Below are 24164 nucleotides of genomic sequence, written 5' to 3'. Positions count from 1 at the left end.
CCCTTTTACATTACCGCTAGCCCCCAATAGCTTTCCTCCTTCTGGCCTCTCTTCTCTTAATAAAACAGATCAAAACAAGAGGGACTTCTGGCCTTTTTTTCCGTACCGTGAAGTCAACAGAATCATTCATTCAGTTATTCTCTAGGTTAGTTAACATAAGAAAATAAGAATCCAGTCTTTTTTTTTAAAGAATTAATGCCCTGTAGAGACAAAATAAGGCTAAAATCACAGCATGAGAGATAAATTAATAGTATCCTACAATCAATTTACAAATGAGAGTCAGCATGTCGTTCTGAGCTCTCACCTCATGTGGAGGAGGTGTGAGGAGGCATCTGGAGGTGCAGAGAGGCTCGAAAAACGGCAAGAAGGAGGTGTGTGCAAGATGGACAGACTGTGTTGGCTCTTCTGTGCTCCTGCCTCGTCGACTTTGACGTTGGGAGGAGTGTGAATCGCGCGCGGTATGAACAAACGCGGCCGCACACTTAAAGACAGCGGTCAGGGTGTGAGGCGTGAGTCACACGTGAATGCGCGAGGACATGCGCGCAGATCCACACGCTGGGAATCACGCGTGTAAACACACATAGTATGTGTGTGTGCATGCAGCCACTTACCTACTCAGAGAAGGTCAGAGGAAACAGGTTTTGGTTTTTCATTGTTGGTCTCTTGAGTAACCTAAAGGAACAAAAACTCCCAAATCCACCCAGGCTCAGGCACACCAGCAACAAAAAAATCACCAGAAATCAAAAGTGTGACTGTCCCGCAAAGGTGAAATTGACATTTGAAAACATTAATTTTCATCACTTTATTTGTATCCACAAACCCACCCGGAGCTTCACTTTTTTCGATTTTTCGCACACGAAGTCCAACAACTAACTTCTTACTTGCACTCATCAAAAAACAAAATCCACCGAGAGTTTTCATATTTGTCGGGTTCCGGTGATGTACATTGTTTCTGACATCGCTGTTGGTACCAAACGGCCTGTAATCGGCTTTTAAAAGATCGACGGGGGCGAGAAGCGAGAAGGCGGAAACAGGAGCAAAATGAGAAAAGGAAGGGAAATTTAGTTTATGAAGTTTGGAAATATAATTGCAAGCTGCTGAGGGAAGCAGCGAGAAGGAAGTGCAGCAGACTGGAGTACATGTCCCTCACACACACACACACACACACACACACACACACACACACACACACACTACCTGGGGAGTGTGGATACGGTGCTCTCCTCTTTGGCCAGAGGCTGGTAAATAATGGATGTGTTGGTGGAAGCGCAGGCAGTTTGAAATGTAAATGTGACGGATGGAGAGTGGTGTGTGTATGTGTGTGTGTGTGTGTGTGAGAGAGAGTGTGATGCTGTCACTTGTGGCTGGGACCGGTTATGAGTCCAGAATGGTGATGGGCCGTCCTCTCTGAAGGGAACAAGGAGAGGAAGCGCAGGAGAGAGGTGTGTGTGTGAATACTCAAGACAGCACGGAGGAGTGGACACGAGGCAGGTGCACCGGGGTAGGACAGAAGGGAGGGAAGGAAAGAGGGTCAGGATGAAGAGGAGAGAGGAGAAGAAGAAGGAGAAGGAGGAAGAGCCTAATTAGTTCTGCTTTGTCCCGTGAAACCTTCAAGTAAGTCTTGAGGAGGAACAAGAGATGAACTATTGATACTGAGTGTTGAATGATGTCAGACAGAGTTGGGCTGGACGCTCTCTTATCGAACAGTGTAACATGCTTTTTTTTTTTTTTCCCCAATCCTCCGTCCATCCTCTCGGATCAAAGGAGAGGCTGAAATTTTTGGCCCCTGTAGCTGGATCAGACTCGACTTATTCAGGTCCCAACAGCCGAAGCCCACAGATTGAATTTTAAAAGCCCTCCTTCCTCTCCTTCGTACGTAGGTACGCAGCAACACGCAGGCTCCCTCGCTCATTTCAATAACCACCGCCTGCAAAGAAGCACCGGGTTGTCAGAAAAAAAAGCTGAACTAGCTCAACGTTTGCTGCGCTGCATTGGTCAATCAAATAAGTGCAAGAGCACATTTATACTAGATTACTTTATAACTTGACCGGCATATCTCTACTGTTTACCTCTCAGTCCGTGCGACGCGGGATAAAGTGGATGAAGTTTTGATAAGTTTCGGAAGTTGTAAGGTTCTGCCTCTCAGCATTTTGGTGTCTGAAAAGCCTTCGAACTCCCTGGTATATTTACTCAAAGAAACCTTCCCGGCGCACGTTTCACGGACGCGACTTGAAAGCACTGCCAGTGCAGACGGCAAATGGTGGCATACGCAGCTTTTTACATATGATTGTTGCTCGCACATTCCGGATACATTTGTCAGGACTTTTGCAAGTGTTCCCATGTTTCACTGTAGTTTTTTTTTTTTTTTAGCTATCCTAGCTCTCACAAAACGTCACAATAACACACCGTGACTTAACTAACCTCTTCCGAAGATTAAAAACGTCCTAAAACAGGAAAATAAACCAGCAAGCGACTGTTTAAAGACTCGCCACATTTCCAGATATTCAGCAAGCTGGTCAGCTGGCTGAAGGCCCCTTTCCACATAGCAATAGCAGCACCGATGAAAAGATGAAAATTGAACATCGCAAGAGAAACATGGATAAAACTTTGATTATCATTCTTAGATTCCACTGTGGGACACGTCCATAGACGTGCCGGTGTGAAAATTCTGTCCGAAAATTTACGACTTGTGACCCCCCCCCAAGACCAATGTCTACCACCAGACTGACCGGACTTTAGCATGAAATGTCCAACAAGAACAAAGTCTCAAGAACCTACAAACATGACACGACAAGTTCTCACTGCGTGAGGATATGTGGCCTTAGGTTAATCAGCCGCGTTGCGTCGTTTCCTGTTAGCGCCTCAAGAAGAAGCACGGACACCAGTCTGACCAGATCAGTATCACATGAGGATGTGTGCCTCTCTGCATTCAGGTTCTGAACTACAACTATGCCAAATATTGCATCAAGAGAGTTATTAGTCCCTGATGAATCGTTTAGCTCCTTGTGAGAGTGGCTGGTGTAAAAAAACTACATCCCTGGTCTAATGCAGCGGTGGAGGTCAACTCTAGCATATGGCTCGGTGTGTGTGTGTGTGTGTGTGTGTGGGGAGGAGTGTGAGATGCCAGCTGGCCCAAACATGACAGGGACCAAGGATGGAGTGAAGGAAGAGGAGACGAGGGGAGGGAGGGAGGGAGGGAACGGAGGAAGAAAGCTATGGAGATGGAGAAAAAGAAGAAGGGAGAAAGGGAGCGAGACGGGAAGACGGGAAGGTAAAGGAGGAAGCGATGGATGGAGGGACAGCAGGAGACAGATAGATGGCGAGAGGTGGGAAGGTGAAAAGCATGGAGGGAAACAAACGGGAAGAAACTGGCATCTGCTGCCCTCCCAACCCCTGCCGTCACCACTGTCACCACCAGATCCCATTGGTGCACTGTGTGTGTCGTGTGTGTGAGCGTGTGTGTGTGTGTGTGTGTATCTGTGTGTGTGTGTGTGTGAGTGCAGAGATAAGACAGAGGAAAGGGCCCAGATGGTCGGAGGGGAGAGTGACAAGTGGCTGTCAGGGGATTCAGACAGCCTAGCCCTCTGCTGCTCTGCTGGCGCACGCACACACACACACACACACACACACACACACACACACACACACCTCCATCTCTTTGAAGGACCTTTACGTTCTATGGGGCACCTGTTCACCCTGTGCTGCATCTGTTTGTGGAACGCTCTGCTGTATCCGCCGTATCTTCGGTGTCCTGCAGAAACAAGGAGAGATATTTTTACACCAGTCACCTTTCTGCACAATCTGGTTTTTTTTTTTTTTAGCCCAAATCAAACCCGAAAAGCTGCTTTTTTTTGGTACTTGAGCCATTTCTAACCAACCAAAGCTTGGAAACAAAGTCGCATGGATGCACAAGTATTTTGATTGTTAGGCAGTTTTTGTAATTTTAGTACGTTTGGTGGCACAAGGTGCCGAGCTGCCTGAGTTTTTACATACAAAAGACGGGGCTTGAGAGCGAGAGAGGCGTTGTCATATTGTGGATTGGATTCATATGTTTTATCAGTGAGAATGAATCATTTTTCTTTGTTTTCCTTGACAGAAGTGTCTGTCTTGTACTTTACGTCTCGTTTTGCTCTCCGAATAAATCTCCCTGACCTGAATTTTGACAGCCTTGATAGCGCACCAGACAACTCTTGTTTGTTTATGGCTCTCAAATGAATCCGCTTCAACCACCTTTATCCCGGCAGACTTTTCAACTCCTCATCGGAAAGCGCAGGTCTAGCAGGAACTGGTAACATTACTAGTTCCTGGATGGCTCCGGTCCGGTGCGTTAATGCTGCTAGTAGCACCTGCGTTCGACAAGTCACAATACCTGCTGTGAAAATGGCCGATGCTACGAAAACTTGCTGCTCCGTCCTGTAGTTAGTTTGATTTTTAGAACATTGGTGTTCTAATTTGTCGAGCTGACCGTCCCGCCTCTGCATTGTTATTGACCAAACTTTCCCATTCAGGCAAACATAAAAACGTTGTAAACAAAGATAGAAGGAGTAAAAGGGGCTTTTCTGGTGTCCCTTTGCAGCAACTGGTGAAAAAACAGCCATTTTAAAGAGGAAAAATGTGCCTGATCTTTAACACTGCCCATTCATTTTTCCCTTCTGAAATTATTAACAAATTTGTTTTTTTTATAATTTTGTCTGTTCTCTTCAGCCTTTCTACTTTTCTCATTTTACCGTAGCTTCGCCAGTCACGATTTCTTTATCACCTCCCTTTGCATTTTGTGTCACACGTGGCAGCCCAACTCCTTGACGACACGTACCAAAGATGCTTCTATCCAAATATTTTCAGTTGCCTTAGAATTAACATCCCCAAGTCCCATTTACCGGCAAACCCGGCCACAACGGCAACAACTCTGGCTCTGCTCAATATGACATGAACGTTAATATAAATAGAATAGTCCTGTAAGTGATCCATGCAAACAGCTTCATCCGAATACTGTCTCGCTTTCCCATATTTTTTTTTGTCACATTCTTTGTCCCTTTCTGTCCCACTTTTCTAAATTTCCCTCTCCGACTCTCTCCAGTGTTTTAGCTCTACGTGTGTACTGACCGACTGGCCGTCGAGGACGGCAGAGGAAATTGTCACGACCAGCGAGAGTGTGTATTATCTGTCATTTCAGAGCCATGGGACTCAGTTTAATGGATAAAGCCCGGGGAAAGCCCAGACCGCTGGCCTCTTTATATCTTTATGGGTCATACACTCATCTTCCCAAACACCCTTAATACGCTTTATCTCTCACACTCCCTCCTTCTCGTCTTTCTCATGCTGCAAAGCGGACCCATACACACACTCCTTATCTTAACTCGGTTGCCCTTGATTTGTGTGAACCTGTGATTTTTTTTTTTTTTTTTACTTTACTTCTCTCTTTCCCAGGGAATTTCCTGCCCGTCCTTTCCGAAATGAGAGGAAATGAAGGATGGGACTTTGGGCTCCAAGGCCGTGACCGTTGTAGTCTCACAGCAAGGCTCCTTGGGATATGTAGGCGCCTCAGGACAGCAGGACACCAGGGGGAGGGGGGGGGGTCTCCCTCATTGGGGAAGGATGGCATGTGAGCGTGTGAAAGAAAAAGAGCAAAAAGGGAAAAATTGAAAAGAGAAATTGGGTGTGAGGAGAGAGGAGGAAGGAAATGTGTGTGTGTGTGAGAGAGAGAGAGAGAGAGAGGGGAGAGAGAGAGTGTGGACGTGTGTGTGAGAATGACAAAAAGAGAGACTGGAAGCAGACAAATTGTGTGCTGGTGAGAAAAAGAGCAAGCGTGTGTGCAACAGTGTGTGCGAGGGACAGCTCGTCCTTCAGGCTCACCTCGCCCCCCCGGGGTCTTTCTTCTCGGGGGTGGCGGCGGCGGCGTTTTACTGGCCCTGGCTGACGGCCATGAAATGGCAAGAAATTTACTGCCGTGGAGCTTATGGATCTGAAGGCAGATTGAGGACATCTTCCCTCTTTCACTTCCTCCCTTCTTCCGTTCTTCTCCTCATGTATCCCTCTCTCACTTCCGTCATCCTTCCTTCCCTCCCAGCTGCCCCCAGTTTCCATCAATCCTTGCTCCCTTCCTCTCCATCTTACAGCTTCTTGCCATCCTTTTTTCTCTCACATTTTGCCTTCTCCCTCATTCCTTCTATCTCCACCCTTCCCTTTTATATTCCAGTTTTAATTATTTCAACTTTGTTTCTGAGAAATGATGGTGGGTGGCTCTAAATACTACATTACCCATGATCCTCGGTGGCCGTTACTATGGAGAAAAAGCCAGACAGAGGCAAAAATTAGAGTGATAGCAAATTCAAAATGCTCCATCAACTGCCAGAGTGGCTGAGTTTTCTCCGAAAATCAAACCCAGAAACCGAAAGTAAGTATGTTTTAGCTGCAGAATGTGTTCGGTTTTCTCAACAGCATTATCATTAGGAGCTGCTGGTCGTTAGCGGCACATGAAATGAAATTTAAGCTTCGCGACTGGATATTTCTTGCTGAAATGCACTTCGGGTGTCGTAGGTGATATGTCGTTCCTATGTCTGTTCCTTTGACTTTTCCTACAAAAGAACCAGATATTTTCTAACAGAGTCGTTTTTTTGCTGTTGTTGTTTTGTTTTTGTTTTGTTTTTTTTTTTGTACTCAGGATTCAACCAGCAGAGTCTCGTGCTGATCCAAGCCACAGAAGTGCATCGGCTATGACTCACCTAAACTTGTCATTGGGAAAAATGAACGGTACTTTTACTTCTGCCCAAAATAGCTCCTCCGTTCTCACAAAACTGTCACAGTACCTCTAGTTCCTTTCTTCACTATCTTCTCTTCTTTTTCTCATCTTGCTCCATCTTTCCCCCGATTTTCCTTCTGCTCTCATCCCTCCTTCCTTCTATTTTATCCCCATCCTTCCTTTCACTTTCTTCCTCCGTCTCTCCCTGTGCTTCTCTCCTGTATCTAACACTATAGCTCCATTCCTCCGTAACTAATGTTCTTACATTGTCACGTTCTTTGTAAGTCCTTTACCTAACTGGAGGTATTTCCTTGTGGTAGAAGGTCCCGACGAGACAAAAGACGTGACAAATAGTGAATCAAAACAATAACAAAATCATTTTCATTTTATTAATTCATCGTATAAAGGTGTGCATTAGAATCAAACACTTCACTTTAAATCAGAAAAAAAAAAGGCTGGTTTTAATGTGTGACTGTAAATTATTCCAATGAGCATCAAAATGAGTCTCAAGAGAGGTAACAAATAATAGAACTTCAATACCCAGAAATCCTGTTAACCTGACATCAAACGCTCACATTTGCCAGCTTGTACGGGGGTTAAGAAAAGGCCACTCAAACCATGACAGTTTTGGTCTTTCACACAGTGAAAACTGTAAGTAAAGCTGGAGGTGATGAGTTTGTGTGTGTGTGTGTGTGTGTGTGTGTGTGTGTGTCTCTCTGCTGTACCATCCACAGCCAGAGAGCCTCACAGCGTTAGGGTGTAGGAGGGGAATATAAAAGGATTAGCACTTCCAAATTAATACTTGGAGAATTGTTCATGCAGTAATGTATTCATATTGCATAAACAAACACACAGACGGGCCTCTACACAGTCAGTTAATCATATTTATGTACAGTATGTATACAAAAATATATATACTGTTTATTAACATCATTTAATTGCCAGTCTAAGTACGAGCGAGCTGCATTCCCTCACACTGAGTTCTGGTGGGTATATTTCTCCACTGCAGCATAACTTGAGCAGACGTACTGAACTTCTGTTTACCAGTCTGAGTCTCATATTTTCTGACATTCGGAGAGGGAGCGGTGTGTCGCCGCTCTGAACACCGCTGCAGGATTTCAGTAAAATGACATGGCTTTTACAGGTACGTCGCATTTCGGGGATGTAGCTCGCGCTCTTATCCCGAGCAGCTTTGTGAACAGCAAATAGTAGCAAAAGCAGTCTATGGAGAAATCCCAGCACTGACTCTGACTAGCTGACTAGGAAAAAAGAAGCTTGAGTTTAAAGGAACCTTTCTTCTTTTTTTTCTTTTTTTTTTACAGCTTGGTTCTAATTTTTGTATTTTTGGGCCAATTTATTTTGACTCAGTGACTCGATTGCTTAGATCCTGCAGAAAGGGGATGCTGCAGCATCATTAAAAGAGAGTAGCAACTCAGGTGATCAGACGGGTTTTACCAACTTACTTGGAATCGAGTAAACAAATGCATACATTAAAATTACTAACCATTATGTGAGTTGTACACCCGATTTTGCAGAACCCCCCGTGCTTATGATTGCGCATCGTCTCTCTATGCAGCAAGGCATTATTAATTATATTTCAGTAGACTGTATTCTTGAGTCAGACTTACATCACAAGAGTAATGGCTTGAGGCTTGCGTGACATTTGACTCCTTAAGAACTGCAAAAACCTTCAAGTCTCAAGGTAAAAACTTGACGCCGTCAGACAAACCTTCCCTGATTATTTCTCAGGCATATGAAGGACTGGGTCTCAGTGACAGATAAGACAATTATTAACACAACTTTGAAAGGAAAATGCTCAAATACTGAACTGCAGATTCAGCGCCATTTTACCCTGTAAGACTTATAACTTGATTTGGACCCTTCCTCGAGGACCTCTGACTTATCTTGAACAACTTAAAAGACGCAATAAAAGCTTTTGGGTTGTTCACTTTTGGATTTACTACTGATTGAGCTGTGTAGACATTTTGGTTTACAACCTGTGTGCTACGGAATAAACTTTGATTCCGGGGTTTAGAGTTATAAAAACTGAAAGAGTCAGATGCCCTGATGATTTTCCAGTGTGAGAATTGCTGCTCAAAATTAAAAAAAGTAAGAAAGTGTATCTCTCTGTGTGTGTGTCAGGACAGTCTCCAGCATGTCAGCCGTGAAAGGCCGCTACACACTGTTTGAGCTCTCCTGAGTGAGAGAAGTGTGACAAACAGCTCAACAGGCTTTGGCACGCCAGCTGTCCAGAGGGGACACACACACACACGCAGGCCGGAAAAATTCACACACGTACGCAGGTCCATTCACATGCACGCGTAGATGTAGGAATGGTCGCACATGCACGAACACACACACACACATCCACAAACACACATTAAAACACACACACTGCTGCCAAGCCTGGTGCGGTAATCTTTAGTGATGCCAGGGGTCCTGGGGACACAGCATCTGAACGGTGCCAACGGCCACACAACATCAGAGCCTCGGCACCCTGCCTTCCCACAATCCCCCTCTCCACGGGCAGCCAATCCACTGTCGGACAGGAAAAATTGACTTTTCTGGCAACGCTTCGCCATTGCAGTTCTTAGAAGGGATGCTGCTGTTGTGTGTGTGTGTGTGTGGGGGGGGGTTGGCTGAACGTTGCAATGGCCCGCAGCTTCCTGATCGCCATGGCGATTTTGATCAACAACCATTAATAATGTGTGAGGCTTTTCATTAAGTCTGTGACCGCTGGTTTTCAGCATTTCTTTACAAAATATCTAATGGGCTACATTTAGAATAAATGAAGAAAATATCACAAATCTCTAGCTGTAGCCTGGTTTGGATCATTTCCTCCCAGACCGCTCTCTCTTATTGCCATTTTAATCTTCTAGTCGGATGAGGGACAATCATGTATGAGCGTGCGCCCACATCCATAGACTTTCCAACGTTGGGTTCGTCTCCGCACCTGTGGTCTAAAGAAACGACAAGCAGCATTAGAGATCACGTTTTCCTGCATGGTGAGAAATACTTTTCATCAGTCGGAGCGGAGTGAAACATGAAACATTGCTAAGCAATGTCAGCTTTCAAAGTCTGTGCAGGAGTCATGGCTCACTTGCAAATCTGCTATTTAACTGATTATAATGACTTGTGTACAATTATGTGCAATCATGTCACGTTTTCAAAACTCAGAGGTCAGATGGAGTTCGTATACAGGTGGTATCGTTGGGATCAGAGGGGGGGGGGTTTTCCCCCCCAGGAATGAACTTATTGGGTTTTTTAATTGCACTTGGCCAATAAAAGGATTCTACTTTGGAACAAAGGTTATTAACGGTATAAAAGCCACATGCATACGTGTCAAATTCAATTTAATTGTTAGATCGAATCAGATTAAAGCTGCAAACATTGCGTTGGCTGTCTCCCTCAGACTACGGCAAAGACGGTGGATGCATCTAGAGTCACGTTTGTCACTTCATTCTTTGAATGCCGCTGTCAAGCAACGACAAACATCATGGACCAAGCAGGTACCTCGAATTAACCTTAACCTTAATATACTGTATAATACTTATTTATAGTGTCAACCAATTGCAAGCGGCCACGGAGGATTTACAGGAACTCCCCCATGATATTTCCTCACAGAACAAGTGAGCCAATGTAAATTCTGTGGCAAAAAGTGCAAATGCGGGATCAGGCCAAATTCCGAAAGCAGTTTTACTGCTTATGACTTCAGCTTTTCATTTGCATCACGAACAATGTCTTATCTCTTCTTTCAAAAGCTGCATTGTCTCACTTTAAAAGCTACTATACGCAGCTTTATTGTCTATTAGTGACCATTTATTTGGGTTTTTTTTTTTTTAGTTTTGAGTCAATGGAAAATGTATGAAAACCAACAGCTGATTGAAAGATATTTAAAATAAAAATCCCCAAATATATTCAAAGATATTTTTTTAAGAAATTCATCAGTGATGTAAAGTAAATGGGGTGAATATGCATAAACACCGGTATGATCACATAAAAAGCAGCTCATTCGGAAGAAAGGGGAACTCAGTCATATTTTTGTTTGCATTTTCCTTAATTGCAGATTGGCTGCACTCGCCCGTTTGCCTCGGCCTCAGGCTGGACACCGATTCAAGGTTGACAGCTCATCAAGTTGAGTGACAAGCGCTGGGATGGGAGCTGGACCAAATGAGGGGGAGGCAGGAAGGTAGGCCCAGTAAAAACACCTGGCTGGCTCCGGGCGAAAAGCAGCATATTGTAGCTTGAAATCGCCTTCACCTCCTCCTCTTAGGTCATGAATCTTACTGAGCACCCGAGGAACTGTCATCTTTTAATTTAAGTTAACAAATTGCAGTGAAGGTTGGTTAGGTTTTTCTGTGAGGACCTTTTTCTGAAAGAGAAGATTCCCCACCTTTCTTTTCTCCGAGGTGCCGGAAAAGAGGGAGACGTGGGTGGTCAGTTAGTGAAGCCATCAGTTGAAGGAGGTTAGTAGTTATTGTGGTAGTCAGATGGTGGTGGTGGTGGTGGTGGGGGGGGACGGGGCGTTCAGGCAACCATCGTTCACGCCGCCACATCGCCCTTGGGGTGAGCCTCAGCTGTTCTTTCCTTCCCTTCCTCCCTTCTTTAGCCCCCCTGACCTTCCTCCTCCTTCCTCCACATCATGCTCTTTCATCCCTCTCTCCTTTCAGCAGTCAGAGAAGAGCTGCTGGTTGTGGTGGTGGTGAAGGGGTGGGGGGTCTGTCAGGAAAGGAGTGAAATGTGTGTATCTGTGTGTGTGTGTGTGTGTGTGTGTGTGTGTGTGTGTGTGTGTGTGTTTGTGTGTACAGCTGAGGGAGGGGTCGATATGATGAGGCTTCAGTGTTGTCGAGATGGATTAGCTGAATGACTTTGAGGGGTTTGTTCTCTTGTCTTTGAGCACACAGCCAACTCACTGTACTCTCTTCCTCTCCCTCCCCGTCTCTCCCTCCAAATCTTCATGTCTCCCTCCACATATCTGTCTCTCTCCTTTTCTGTTTTGTCATAGGATACCTCATTAATGCTCTGCAACATCAGTCTCCCCATCCACACACCTGCCCCAAAAAATCTATTCAGCTACTTTGGGATAACAAAAATTGACTGATTTATTTATGCAAACGGAGGCTACAGTTTCATAAATTTATTTTCTGATTTGTTTTTCTTACCTGCTGAACTTTCTGTGGCTTTACCACCCATCTGCAAATTTCCCCATCCTTCCACTTCCTTCTGAAATTGTGGTATTTTTGTATTTTTAAGTTCATCAGGTTAGTTTTTGGCCTGTTCAGAAGCAACATGAGAGCGTCTTTGTCTTTTTCCTTGGTGTTGCTGTGATGTTTTGTTTTTTTATTAAAAGTGTTATGTGTAGCATTTTCAAACATCACTATATCATTGTCTAACTGTTATACCTTGGGATAATTATCTTAAACAGATGAGGCCACAGTCGGGATGATTACTAGTCTCTATCTCACAGTAGTATTCTTAGTGATAGTCTTTATTTACATAGAACCACATTTCCTGTGATGCTTGTTCTGACAGGATTTTGCTGTTTCTTTTGGCTTCACTTAAGCTGCCACAAAGCACTTTTTACATATAACCCCCCCGAAAAAGGTTTGACGAATGGGCCTTCGTCGTTTTTCCACAGAAACAACTTTAAAATAGAAAAGGAAGCTTCTTGATGTTAAAAACTACATTTCGGCAACAAACATTTTCGCATTTGACGTCCACTACCGGGCCACGTAGTCAACCCAAACCACAAACACGGCCCGAAAGTGTTGGGTTCAAATCTTTATTTTCCCAAAAGAGGAAATTCCTTCAGGACTTGTTTGCCCATGCAGCTCTTCCAGACAGCAAGGGCAAACAACCTGTTTCGCTGTGTAATTTGGAGGACATTTTAGTAGGCGATCTTTCAGCACGTTGCAACTGCAGTGTGTGATGGACGCATTTTGACCTTGGATAAACATGAGTTGTTTTTTGTGGTTTTTTTTCCTTTATCCAGACAAAATATCCAGTTCTGGTACAGATCCCATGTTAATACCAGGTGTAAATGGGGTCTCGCTCTAGATTCCCGTTCTATCCAATCACTGAGAATGTCAGCGCTGTTGTAATTGATCCTGTCCATGTTAAAATGTTACCCTCTGCAGAAAAAACAGCCTCTATCCCCCCATTGCTTCAGTGTTTACGTCAACGGTCAATTTCTTGACAATATTAGTACTGAAGTTCTTACAACTCTCAACACTTTCCACTTCTTTCCCTTTAGCAATAGCCCTGTCTTTAGCTCTGGAAATTTTCAGCGTCAGAGAGTAGATACCAGCGTCTCCGTCGTTTCTTTCAACCCGCCGCTTCCCCTCTCTTTTGCATTCTTTTGACATATTTCTCTCTTCCTCTCTGCTTGTTTTGCCTGTGTTTCTCTTCCTCCGCCTCCCCTTCCCCTCCTTCCTCTCGTGCTCGTCTCTGCTTCCTACCACCACCTCCCCGCCCGTCTCACAGTGTGTGATTGATGTCGCGAGGTAGCATTAACACTTCTCACGCTGCTAGTACATGGAGGAAGGGGGAGGTGGCGTAATGTACATGAACGATTGATTACCCTACTGCTACTAGCTGATGACTTTTCCAAAGATGGCTCCCCCAGAATCGATAAACAATGCCGTTTCTTTCTTGTGCATCAACACCCCCCCACCCCCAAACTTTCTGCCCGTCTCCACCCCCCACCCCCCCACCCCCCAATTCTCCAAATCAGAGACGAGAACCTCATGCAGCAATTATGAAGCAATGGCACATTTGCATACGGAAAAATAATTAAAACAAACAAAGTGAGGCTGGGACCCCCTGGGGAAAGGAGCAGGGAGGAGCGGGGAGGAGGAGGAAGTGAATAATGTGGGCATAGAGAGAGGTTTAATTGCTCCACGCCAGGGTTGTGCCATTTATCTTCAACTCTCTTGCTCCAACGCTGTTCCATTTGTCACCTTAGTACCGATGAGAGTTTACGTAGGTGTTCTCAGGATATCTGTTTCAAGGTAAGCACCCAGACACACACACACACACACACACACACACACACACACACACACGCCCACGCACAGATCCATTATACTATCATCCTTTTAAGAGACAGGTACGAATGTCGTGCCGTCAATGTGGAAAGATGACTCAGAGCTCTCGAAAGTTAACCGCATCCCTTCTCACTTGCACGCACACACATTTGTTGCTTCAGTTTATAGGTCTATAAAGAGCTGTTACATAAAAGAGTCCAGTTTTCAGAGAGAAACGTTCTGCTCTTTTGCTTTCTGACGCTCTCAGAAGCCGTCATTATGCTCCTGGAGCTTCCACACTGACTACTTAGTTCCTCCTCCCCGATTTGTGTGTGCGTCTCTGCACGTGTACAATGTGTGTTTTCGTGCACACGGATTTTCGTGCATACGAGTTCCCATCTTTGTTTCATTGTGTGTGTGTGTGCGCGTGCGTGTGTGTGTGGTGCTTTAGAGCAGGCTCCCCGCTGACGCCGCAGGGTGCGAGTCGTCATGTGCTGAGGGCCGTCCGCTACGTTTGCGCCGGAGCGGCTAAAACTCCATTTTCAGCAGAGTGTTTGAAGCCAGAGGATGAAAGTCCCTGCTCTCTCTCCTACTCCCTCCCTCTCCCTCTCTCCCTCTCTCTCTCTCTCTCTGTCTCTCTACTGACGCCTCTGATGGACAACTCAGTGGCCAGCCACTTCTTTAATTAAAGGCACAGTCTGTTTTTTTTTTTTTTTTTCCCCCCTCATATGGAAAAGCATTGACCTGATGGGGCTCTGGGCAGATAGGGACGATGTGACTGTCACTGAACTCAGCTTGGTCTCCCAAAACATGCGTACATGCGTGCCTCGCCACTCTGCACAGGTGTGTACGCGTGTTTGTTTTAGCTGAGGGGGCCGGTAAGAGGGAGCGCCTCTGAAGTCAAGTCTTGACCGAGTGGGGGAATGTGGCCAGGATCAACACTAATATGACTCCGGTGCAAACACAGTGTGTGAGCTAATTGCTGCGGTTGTAGCTTAACTGGTATTTTCATTCACGATAGTCTCACATCGGGCGCTAGATCACAGCTCGCCTCATGGCCGAGGAAGATCAATCCTCACCAGAAAAACGACAGCGCTGGTCGTTTGGTCAAACACCATGTTCTCTCGTGACCCTGCAAATGACAACTGTCCTTTCTAAGAAGCAATAGTGAGACATTGGTATATAAATGAATTCTGCCTCCTACTAGCAGTTAACGATATATTCTTTAAACCATGTCTGCGATTCTTTCCTATCCCTGACCCCAAGTAGTTTTAGCTTCCTAGACGGGATCAAATCTTAATCGCAGACGTGGCAGAGGAGAAAACGGTCCATGCGTTTTTGGAAGGCACTGACAATGTTTTCCTGACAATAGAAATGCCGGATCAGTGAATTCTGATAGTGGTTGTTTTCGGAAGGCAACGTGAACACCATATCTCTACTGTTTGCTTTGTGATCATCGTGACAAAAGCGAGAACAGTTGCCGCGGTGACGACTTAACAGAGTTTTAAAATCCTGTCTGTGATCCTGTCTGTTACAAACCCTTGTGCAGCGTTTTGGTGTCGGATAAACCACACGCCCCCCCACTAGCATCGCCTCCTGCATTGTTTTAAAGCAGAGCTGTTTTCATGCTGAATCACGGCGTAATACACAACTTTTGCTCTATGGTGTCTCCTATGCGGTGAAGCATGCAGACTCTTCATATGTCCAAAATGAAACTGCAACCTGCAAGTGGGAAGATAGGCAAATGCTCCATCAACTTAGATTGAGATTTTTTTTGAGGCAAGAAGATCCACACTCTATTTGGATCTGTTCAGCTGGACCCCATCTTGGATCTGGTCCGATTATCCTCAGATTCTTTCTAGCTCGGTCTCTTTTATATGCATGTTGGGTTTGGGTAGGTTTTCCACAGGTCTGTTATGTATCAGGTTCAAAAATTTTGGAGCTGCGGAACCTGAATGCCATTTGATCCTCCTGTTGGGACAACCTTTTTTTTTTTTTTTCCACCCCAGTATTAGGCTTTGTTTGTGAGGTCGTGTAACTTATTTTCAAACCTTGGTTCAGTTGTAATTGGACAACGTGCAGTTAAGATGCGTAGGGATAGAATAGCAACGTGCTTCAGGTATGATCAAAGCCTTGAAAAACACTCTCAGAAACAACAGTGGGGAAAGAAACGTGCTGCTTTGGTAACTCACAAGTAAAAATACATATCATCAGATTAAAATTATGTTTCTTTTACGCATGTATAGTTAAGCAACACTCCCTGGTTTATGAGCAGAACAACAAAATTAGCTGATTTAACCAAAGCTGGCATTAAACCCTACATGCTTGAGAATGAGCTTGCATGTTTTTTTGTTTTGTTTTTTCCTTTTTCAGATATTTGTAGTCTACATTAACATGCAGCCAAAGCAGCGCAGTTCACCCTCTGTAAGGAACTCAGCATCATCTGAGCTGGCTGTAGCTGCGGGCGAAACCAACAAGGCTTTAAATGCATGCTGTCGAAGAAGAAACACTTTCAGTCTCTCAGAGCTCGTTCTAATCGTGTGCTTCCTGTTTTTGTTGCTTTGTGCATGTGTGTGTGTGTGTGTGTGTGTGTGTGTGTGTGTGTGTGTGTGTGTGTGTGTGTGTAAATCCCTTGCTGTTTGTGAGCTGTGCGACACTGCTGGGTGCTCTCTGTCTCTGCTCACTGGATATCAGGCACCCAGAGATCCCTCAGAAGCAGGCATTACCAGTTAATGCACCTCTGAAGAGAGCATCTGCACTTACGACAATTATACCACAGAGGGGTGTGTTGTGTGTGTGTGTGTGTGTGCGTGTCTGTGTATGTGAGGGAGATAAGGAGAGACAAAGAGAAAAGAACAAGTGAGACAGATGAAGAGGATGAGAGAGGAAGAGCTTTCTATGCCTTCATGTAAAATTCGGTCTGCGTTTCACTCCTCTCTGAACCAAAATCCGTTTTCCTCACCTCTCTTCTGGGTTCACAGTGTTTGAGGTTTATTTTCAGGACCTCGCAATCACACCTTTTTTGCAACAAAGCCAGCAGCGGCGCGCACACACCTTTCTTGGCTATCTCATTTTTGTACAATCTGCGGTGTCTCTTAAAGCAGGTACACACTTGCATCTTCAGTCGCGCCAATTCTTTGTAGGAGCCCGCAGCTTCTGTGAACTTAATTTGAAGAATAAGAACTGGTCCAGATATTCTGCTTCTGAGAAGATTCTGACCTATTCTGGTGGAAAATTTTATAATACCTGCAGAGTTAGAGGACAATGTGATAAAGAATAGAAATAAACACAATACAATCCAGTTGGTCTGTATAGGACGTGTAGTGCGGAGGTTATTGGATCTTTGATGCTACACCAAAGGCATCTCCAAAACAATCAAGTGTTGCATTCACCTCTAAAGTGAAAGGAAAGCGACATGTGCAGACTTCACATCCAGTTTGACTCCTACTCTCGGAACCTTCGGGAGCAGGAGAGTACGGAGCCTGTGACATTTGAGTTTGGAGCATCGCAACTCAGCAGCATACTGCTCCTTGTACGAGGTATCTGGCTACCTGATGCAGTTTAAAAGCCGGACTTCCATTAGACCCGAAAGGAAACTCTTTCGCTGTGTGCCATAGAGAGGTTACAAGAGCCGCCTTCCGTGACTAATGTGCATCAAAACACCGTTCCCAATTTTCTGCCACACAAGCCCACAAACTGTCCTATGTCCCGGCATCAATGCTCCAAGCAGAGATTTGACCACATTGGGTCCGATCCCCACTAACATACCTTGACTACGTCACCTGTCTGTAGGACACGTTGGGTTCAATCTCTCAGCGACCAGAGCCGGTGCAGTCTTGGACCTTCGCTTCGCCTGTGCACAAGTAATCCCTATTTTGTAGCAACCTAGCATGGCACCGTCTGAAAAATACTGCGGTTGTGCGTCTGAGCCCGACAATCCTAAATTGTTTTCACGTGTAGATGGTTGGATAGATGTAGACTGTCCTGTCATAAAGGAAATCTATTCCGTCGACGCAGAGGAGAATCATTGTACAGAGTGATGGCAGCTCTCAGGAATGACTGCCTCCACCACCTCCATCTCTTATCCAAGAATGGAAATGATGTTTAAGGTAGTCCTGGTCCTCCTGAAGTCCACATTTGGGTTTTTCTAATGGTAAATAACGTACTTACTGTTCCTAGAGCCTTAAACTAACACATTTTGTTACTTTTGGACAAATCCAGGCTTGTTAATTCCCAGTTTCCAGTCTTGAGTCTTCAAGTGGTAGCTACATATTTACCGTACAGACACGAGAGTCGTATATCAATCTTCTTATCTAACTTTTGGCAAGAAAGCAAACAAGCGTATTTCCCAAGTGTCAGGCTTCTGCTTTAAGGGGGTTGTGAGTTTGGTCAAATCATGCTTTGTGTGCACTGAGGAAGGAGATTCTTCACCGAAACTCCTGGCACAATAGAATTTGTTTAAGGTATCAAATTAAGTTATTTTGCAAGTAATTTAGCCCTGAAAGTGCTTAGCCCTACTAGTGGGCAACCAGTAAAGTTAGCTGGATGGTTAGCCAGGTAGGTCTGGCTAACTAATAAGGTGATATTATGCAATCACAAGTTCAGTCAAACGTATGAGTGATGTTATAGTCAATACCTTGTCCAAAAAAACCAACGCTGTATCTCCCATATATGCCAGTGAAATCTGTGAATTGATGTCTCTGTTAACAGACCTCCAGTATGGTCGCCAGAGGATGTGTTATATCACCTGAAAGGTCTCCACCAGGACCGTTATCGCCAAATATCATATTCAGTACATTCTGGTTCCAGAGTTTGTTCCACTCAGCTGTCCCATGTGTCAGCCGCCCCCTTTCCCCTCCGGGGGACAGCAGGATGGACGCTAACAGATTGGACCCCCCCCCCCGGCTACTATGACCTCTGCCTGCACCAAGCCTGGAGTGAACATGTGCTGCTGCTGGATGGGGAGAGCTCAGTGGGGGGGGTTTATCCTTCCCCTTTCTGCTCCCTCCGTTCCTTTCGCTCGCTCCCTTCCAGTCCTACCTCAACGTTTTCTCCCCTCCGCCGCAGTCAGCGGTCCATCTCGTGCCGCAGATTGCCTGTGACAGCTGTGCTATTTCAAGTCGGAGGTTTGAGGTAAATTGGAGTGAGCAATACCACCTGTGCCTGCTGAAGGGCCGCTGTGGTTCGCGCTGTTGCTCCGAAGAGAGGAACTGGGAGGGGTTGGGATGGGGAGGGCACGCGGGGCAAAAAAGCTGCTACCTGCAACCATCAAAGCCTCTGTTTCACATGCAATCTGCCCAGCTGGCTCCCCTGTGAGGAGGGGTTAGCTCAGAGCAAAGCTGGATATTTGCTTCTCTCTCTTTCCCCCTCTTTCTTCCTCTCTCTACCCAGTTCTCCTACTCTCTCTACTCAACACACTCTTTCTACAGGTGTGTATCATCCTCGCTCTACTCTCACACTTAATCTTCCCAGATCTTCCACCTCTTCTTCCCACCTCTCCCTTTCTTTACTTATCGATCTCTGTCATATTTTTTTCCTCCTTTCCAACCCTTTCTGCTACCCCTCAAAGGCCCCTTTACACTGTGAACTTTTGAGCTGCCCTAGACGAAAGTGGACGGTCGTGAAAGAAACATGGTCAGTGCTTGGTCGTCACTCCAAAAAGAAATGTGCTTGATTGCACCTTGAGACACATCCTCTGACAGCTGATTTGGAGCATTGGCTTTAGCATCCACAGTCTAAAATTCACCCACAGGACTGCTGCTACAGCCCACGTCTACATGCCAAACAATCAGAATATGGTACGTAATGCTGCAGAATACCCTGACGTGACATTGGGAGTGCCATTTTTGAATATGGATAAAATTATTAGACCCATCTTGCAAAATGTGACATGCAAAGAAGCTGCTAGCTTGTCATTATCGCACAGAATGTCAGGTCTATTTGGGGTTTGGATTAAAAAAAAAAATTAAAAGAGTCTAACCGTAATCCTCTTGGCTTTGGAGAGCAGTGCTCATCTCAGAGCAGTCAGGAGTCAAACCCCAATGTATATATATATATATATATATATATATATATATATGTGTGTGTGTGTATATAATTTGTTAGGAATTTCTTAGGAGTTTTTCTTAGGAATTTTATATATATATATATATATATATATATATATATATAAAATTCATCATGTTAAGGGACCCCGACCGGGGGCCAAGGTTTGAAACCTGTCGATCTATTCCATCCATTACCTCATTTGACTTCTGGACGGACACATTTTCAAACATGTAGAAAGGTCTTTGATGCTGTGTTTTTATGACGTTTGTAAATGTTTAATTTAATATAGAAAAATATTAACAGATATGTGGCAGTCTCCATTGTAATGATTTACCGTTTCCACAGAGGCGAAAGCATGTTCCTGTGGAGTGTCTGAGGTGCTGGCCGTAAAACGAGACATCGAGACAGCAAGAAGTTGGCACAATGTTTGTAGTCATGCAGTGATTTAATTTAACTAAAATAAAACACTTAACATTCGGATAAAAGTGTTTTATTTGGATGAGACGATATAGAATGGGTTTATATTTTTACTGACATTTTGATATGTCAGCGTTCCAAAGCCCAGTAGGCATTTACTCAAGTGTCGCACAGGTTTAAAGTTTGATTATTAATCATTACATGAGCAAATTATTGAATCCCACCCACCTTTATTTTTAAATGTAACATCCCAATGTTTTCACGACACAAAATGCTGTACTCCATGTGTAAAATGACAGATAGAAGGTTTATATTTAATGTTATGGTGCCACCCTAAAAAGTTCATCTCACGTAATTGAATATGTATGGCTGCAAAAGTAAACCCAGCAAATATTTGAGAGACAATCATCTAAATTAAATGCTCCACTTACCACATTTTTTACCACGGCTTTCACTCACACCTCACTGTCTTCTTCTATGAATCTAACCGACTCCGGTGTCATCATGTGACCAAAGAAGAACTTCCGTCACGTGATTACGCCTGGTCTAGCTGCAAACGTTGAAAAGGACCGTGAGACTTACTAGAAAGCATCAAAAAAAAGCCAGTGAGCTTGGATAATGTTGACAATAAACCGCCCTGCTGAAAAATAAAATATTTCTTTCCTGATCACTCTATCTTTCTTGAAAACTTCATATACATAATTCTCTATAACATTGTCATTTGTTACCAAGTAAGGAAGAGTCAAAGTTAAAAAATATCCTTTGGTGTTGTCTATTAATATTTTAACACTCGAAAACTGAATCTGCTTGATCAGACTAGATATAAGAGCTCAGAGGGAGGAAAAAAATATAGATATCTGTCATGTAAAATACCCCAAACTGTTCTGACTTGGCAGAAATCGCTGCGTTCGTGATGGATCCTATCCCTTACAGAAAGAAGCTGATTGACAAAATCAGTTTTCAGGGCATTTAATGGACCCCTAATTCTTGAAGTTGAAAAAACGTCCGCAATGTTTATGGATATTCTACGTACAAGTTCAGCACTGCTGGCACAAACCAACACTGTCAGCGAACACTCAAACTGTCCACTGTAGACAGAATTAGCGCATGTCTTTGCTCAGTTACTCCTCCAGATTGGCTGGGAGTGGGGACAGTGAGAGTTTAGGCTCCATCCTCCTCCTCCTCCTCCTCCTCCTGCTCCCTCCTCCTCTTGGGCAGGATACAGTAGGCATCATTTAGCGGGGAGAGCGGTGGAAACAGCGAGGGGTTAGCCACGAGGTCGACACACTTACTGCACGGCCGAGCTCATTTCCACTGCTGTCCACAGCTCGGGCTTCCCCTCCGAGAGAGGGAGAGAGCCACACGGAGAAAAAGAGGGGAGAGCTGCAGCCGGTGAAATGGCTCATTCACTTTCTGATCACAGCCCTGCCACTCTTCCCCCCCCTCACACACTCAAACTGACACACTTGCCACACAAACACACACACACATGCAGTCACAGACCAGGCTGTCTTCATCGTGTGGTTATTTACTGTTTTCGTCCCTCGCTTCCCCGATGTCATGAAAAATTTCCTCAGCTCTGACATTTCACTTTGCGACGGCCATCGCATACCAAACTCACCAGATTTCATTCAAAATAAACTGGTTTTTTTAGAGCAACCAGTGCATCGTGTGTCTAAAGATCAAACCAGATTGAACACACTGTCACTTCTTTAATATTTTCTGCAGACCAAAGTAGAATAAACCAATGTGCAGATTCAATATTTAATATTCCTAAATATTCCTCTGTTATGTTAATCCCTTTCTCAATCCCTTTCTCAAACTAATCTGATAAGTACGGCAACTGTAATGATATTTTAGAGAGTAACCAAGCCCAAGTGGGCTCGAGCTGTCGTACACTGGAAGCCTGTTTTTTCGCAGGAACACGCGCACACACAAGCTTGCGGCTTTTTCCCCTTCCACACACACACACACACACACACACAGACACACCTTCTCCCTCTTTCTCCCGCGCACACACAAAAACGAACACACACACACACACACACAGATATCTGCTCAGGCACCCCAGAAGGCACGGCAGTGCTGAACCAATCCGCTTTTGTTTACTTGTACCTCTGCCAACTCTCGCTATGAAGACGTCTGATCAGCCAAATGGTCAAATACATCAGATACGCAGCATGTAATACGTTTACTCACATTTGAGGCATTTAGCTAAAGCTGCATGCTATACAGAGCATGAGTTCATTCATCAGAGGCAACGGCACGGACGTGCAGAAAGGGGCCAAGTTGTGTGTCAGTCAAAAAACCCAAAAATAATGGCCCAAGACAGCTTTGGAAAATTTGCGAACTAAGATATTGAGGTCCTTATTTCACAATACAACGCAGGAAACATTCAAATAAAGATCATCAAATGAACACCTATTCATCCCCAGAAGGCCTCAGCACTTTGACAAAAGATCTGACAAGAAATTCAAGTTACTCAAAAAGGGTAAAAAAATAAATATATATATATATATATATATATAAAATGTGATAAAAAATTGAGTTCCCACTGACTACTTCCACATAAACCATCGTCTGCTGCTTGCACAGGGAGAGACGTTGGCTGGAAACGTTTTTAAAGTCACGTCCAGACAAATTCTGTGGAAAAATTAAAACTTCCAAGAATTTTCAGGACCGGGCCCCCAATGTTCTTTTTGTCGCCAGACAGGATTATCACCACTGGACAGGATTCTGCAAGAGCTTGCGTTACACCAATAATGATGGGTAATAACGGCCACTACAGTAGAGTTAAGGTTAGGGGAGATCGTGGTTATAGCAAATTAAGATTAAGATTACGGGTAGTAAAAGTGAATGGCGATTGCAAGTCTGTCACGGGATGTAAACTCTGCACACTAATAATTACTGGGTCAGAAATTGGCAAAGTGTGTGTCACTGGAGCACCAGCGGAAAGCAGAGTTAACTTTACCCCAGTATCGGTGGGTCGTTTTGCATATTACTGTCGCGTTATTTGCCCAAACTAAAATCCGGTTATTTTAACCCAGTGCTATAATGATAATCAAAAGACTGACATACTGCGTTTTGGAAATGCATTTTCATCATCAAATGTTTGGCAGTTTCCTGTCCAGTATCTGAACGCGGCACAGAAAAAAACCTGACCACATTCTATTTGTTTGCTCCGCCATCTTATTTCGGGGACATTTTTATTTCTGTATATCATTTCAGATTCCAAACAAATGATCAGAACAGTGTGAAAGAAAGTATAAAACAGAAATATACACCCGAGGATCAAAAAAAAAAGCTTTGTTTGTAATGGTACCACAGGGTTCAGGGAGGAGAGCCCATTTCAGTGTATTCCTTTTATATTTTTCTCATTTTCTTGCATTATTTGTTTGCTTTTTAAGACATTATATACACTGGACCAAACGTACGGGGACCAGGCACTACTCTCTGGGCTAAAAATCGCTCTCACTCCCAATTGCAAACTTGTCTCCGATACAGCTTCCCTCCGCGACCCCAGTGTCTCATCCGGGGATCAATACCACCACACACCACAGCCCTTTACTCACACTTCAGCTCGGCAGTAAGGGATTGCAGGGAGCCGGCGGGTCAATGGCCGGGTGCTGGTCGGTTGATGGCCGTTCGTTAAAGAGCGGTCGACACGGCAGAGCTCGGTGTTAACGGTGTCAGCCCTGATACTCCCGCTGGGCCGCACTGTCCTAATGACCAGCCAATCAATAGCCGTCTGCCCTCAGAACTGACCAATCAAATTGACATCTCTCGTTGACACATCGAACCAGAGGGGAAGAGGAAGGTTCAGCTGGGAAAGTATATAATAGCGTCACGGTTAGCTTGGGTTATGTGATGCTTTCACAGACACTAATAAAATATTATTGATTAAATGGTAACGACAATGACATTTGCAGAGTGAT

Source organism: Xiphias gladius, chromosome 13 (assembly GCF_016859285.1).
Source record: "Xiphias gladius isolate SHS-SW01 ecotype Sanya breed wild chromosome 13, ASM1685928v1, whole genome shotgun sequence".
In the NCBI taxonomy this organism is placed as follows: Eukaryota; Metazoa; Chordata; class Actinopteri; order Istiophoriformes; family Xiphiidae; genus Xiphias; species Xiphias gladius.
This window is presented reverse-complemented; position numbering follows the sequence as displayed.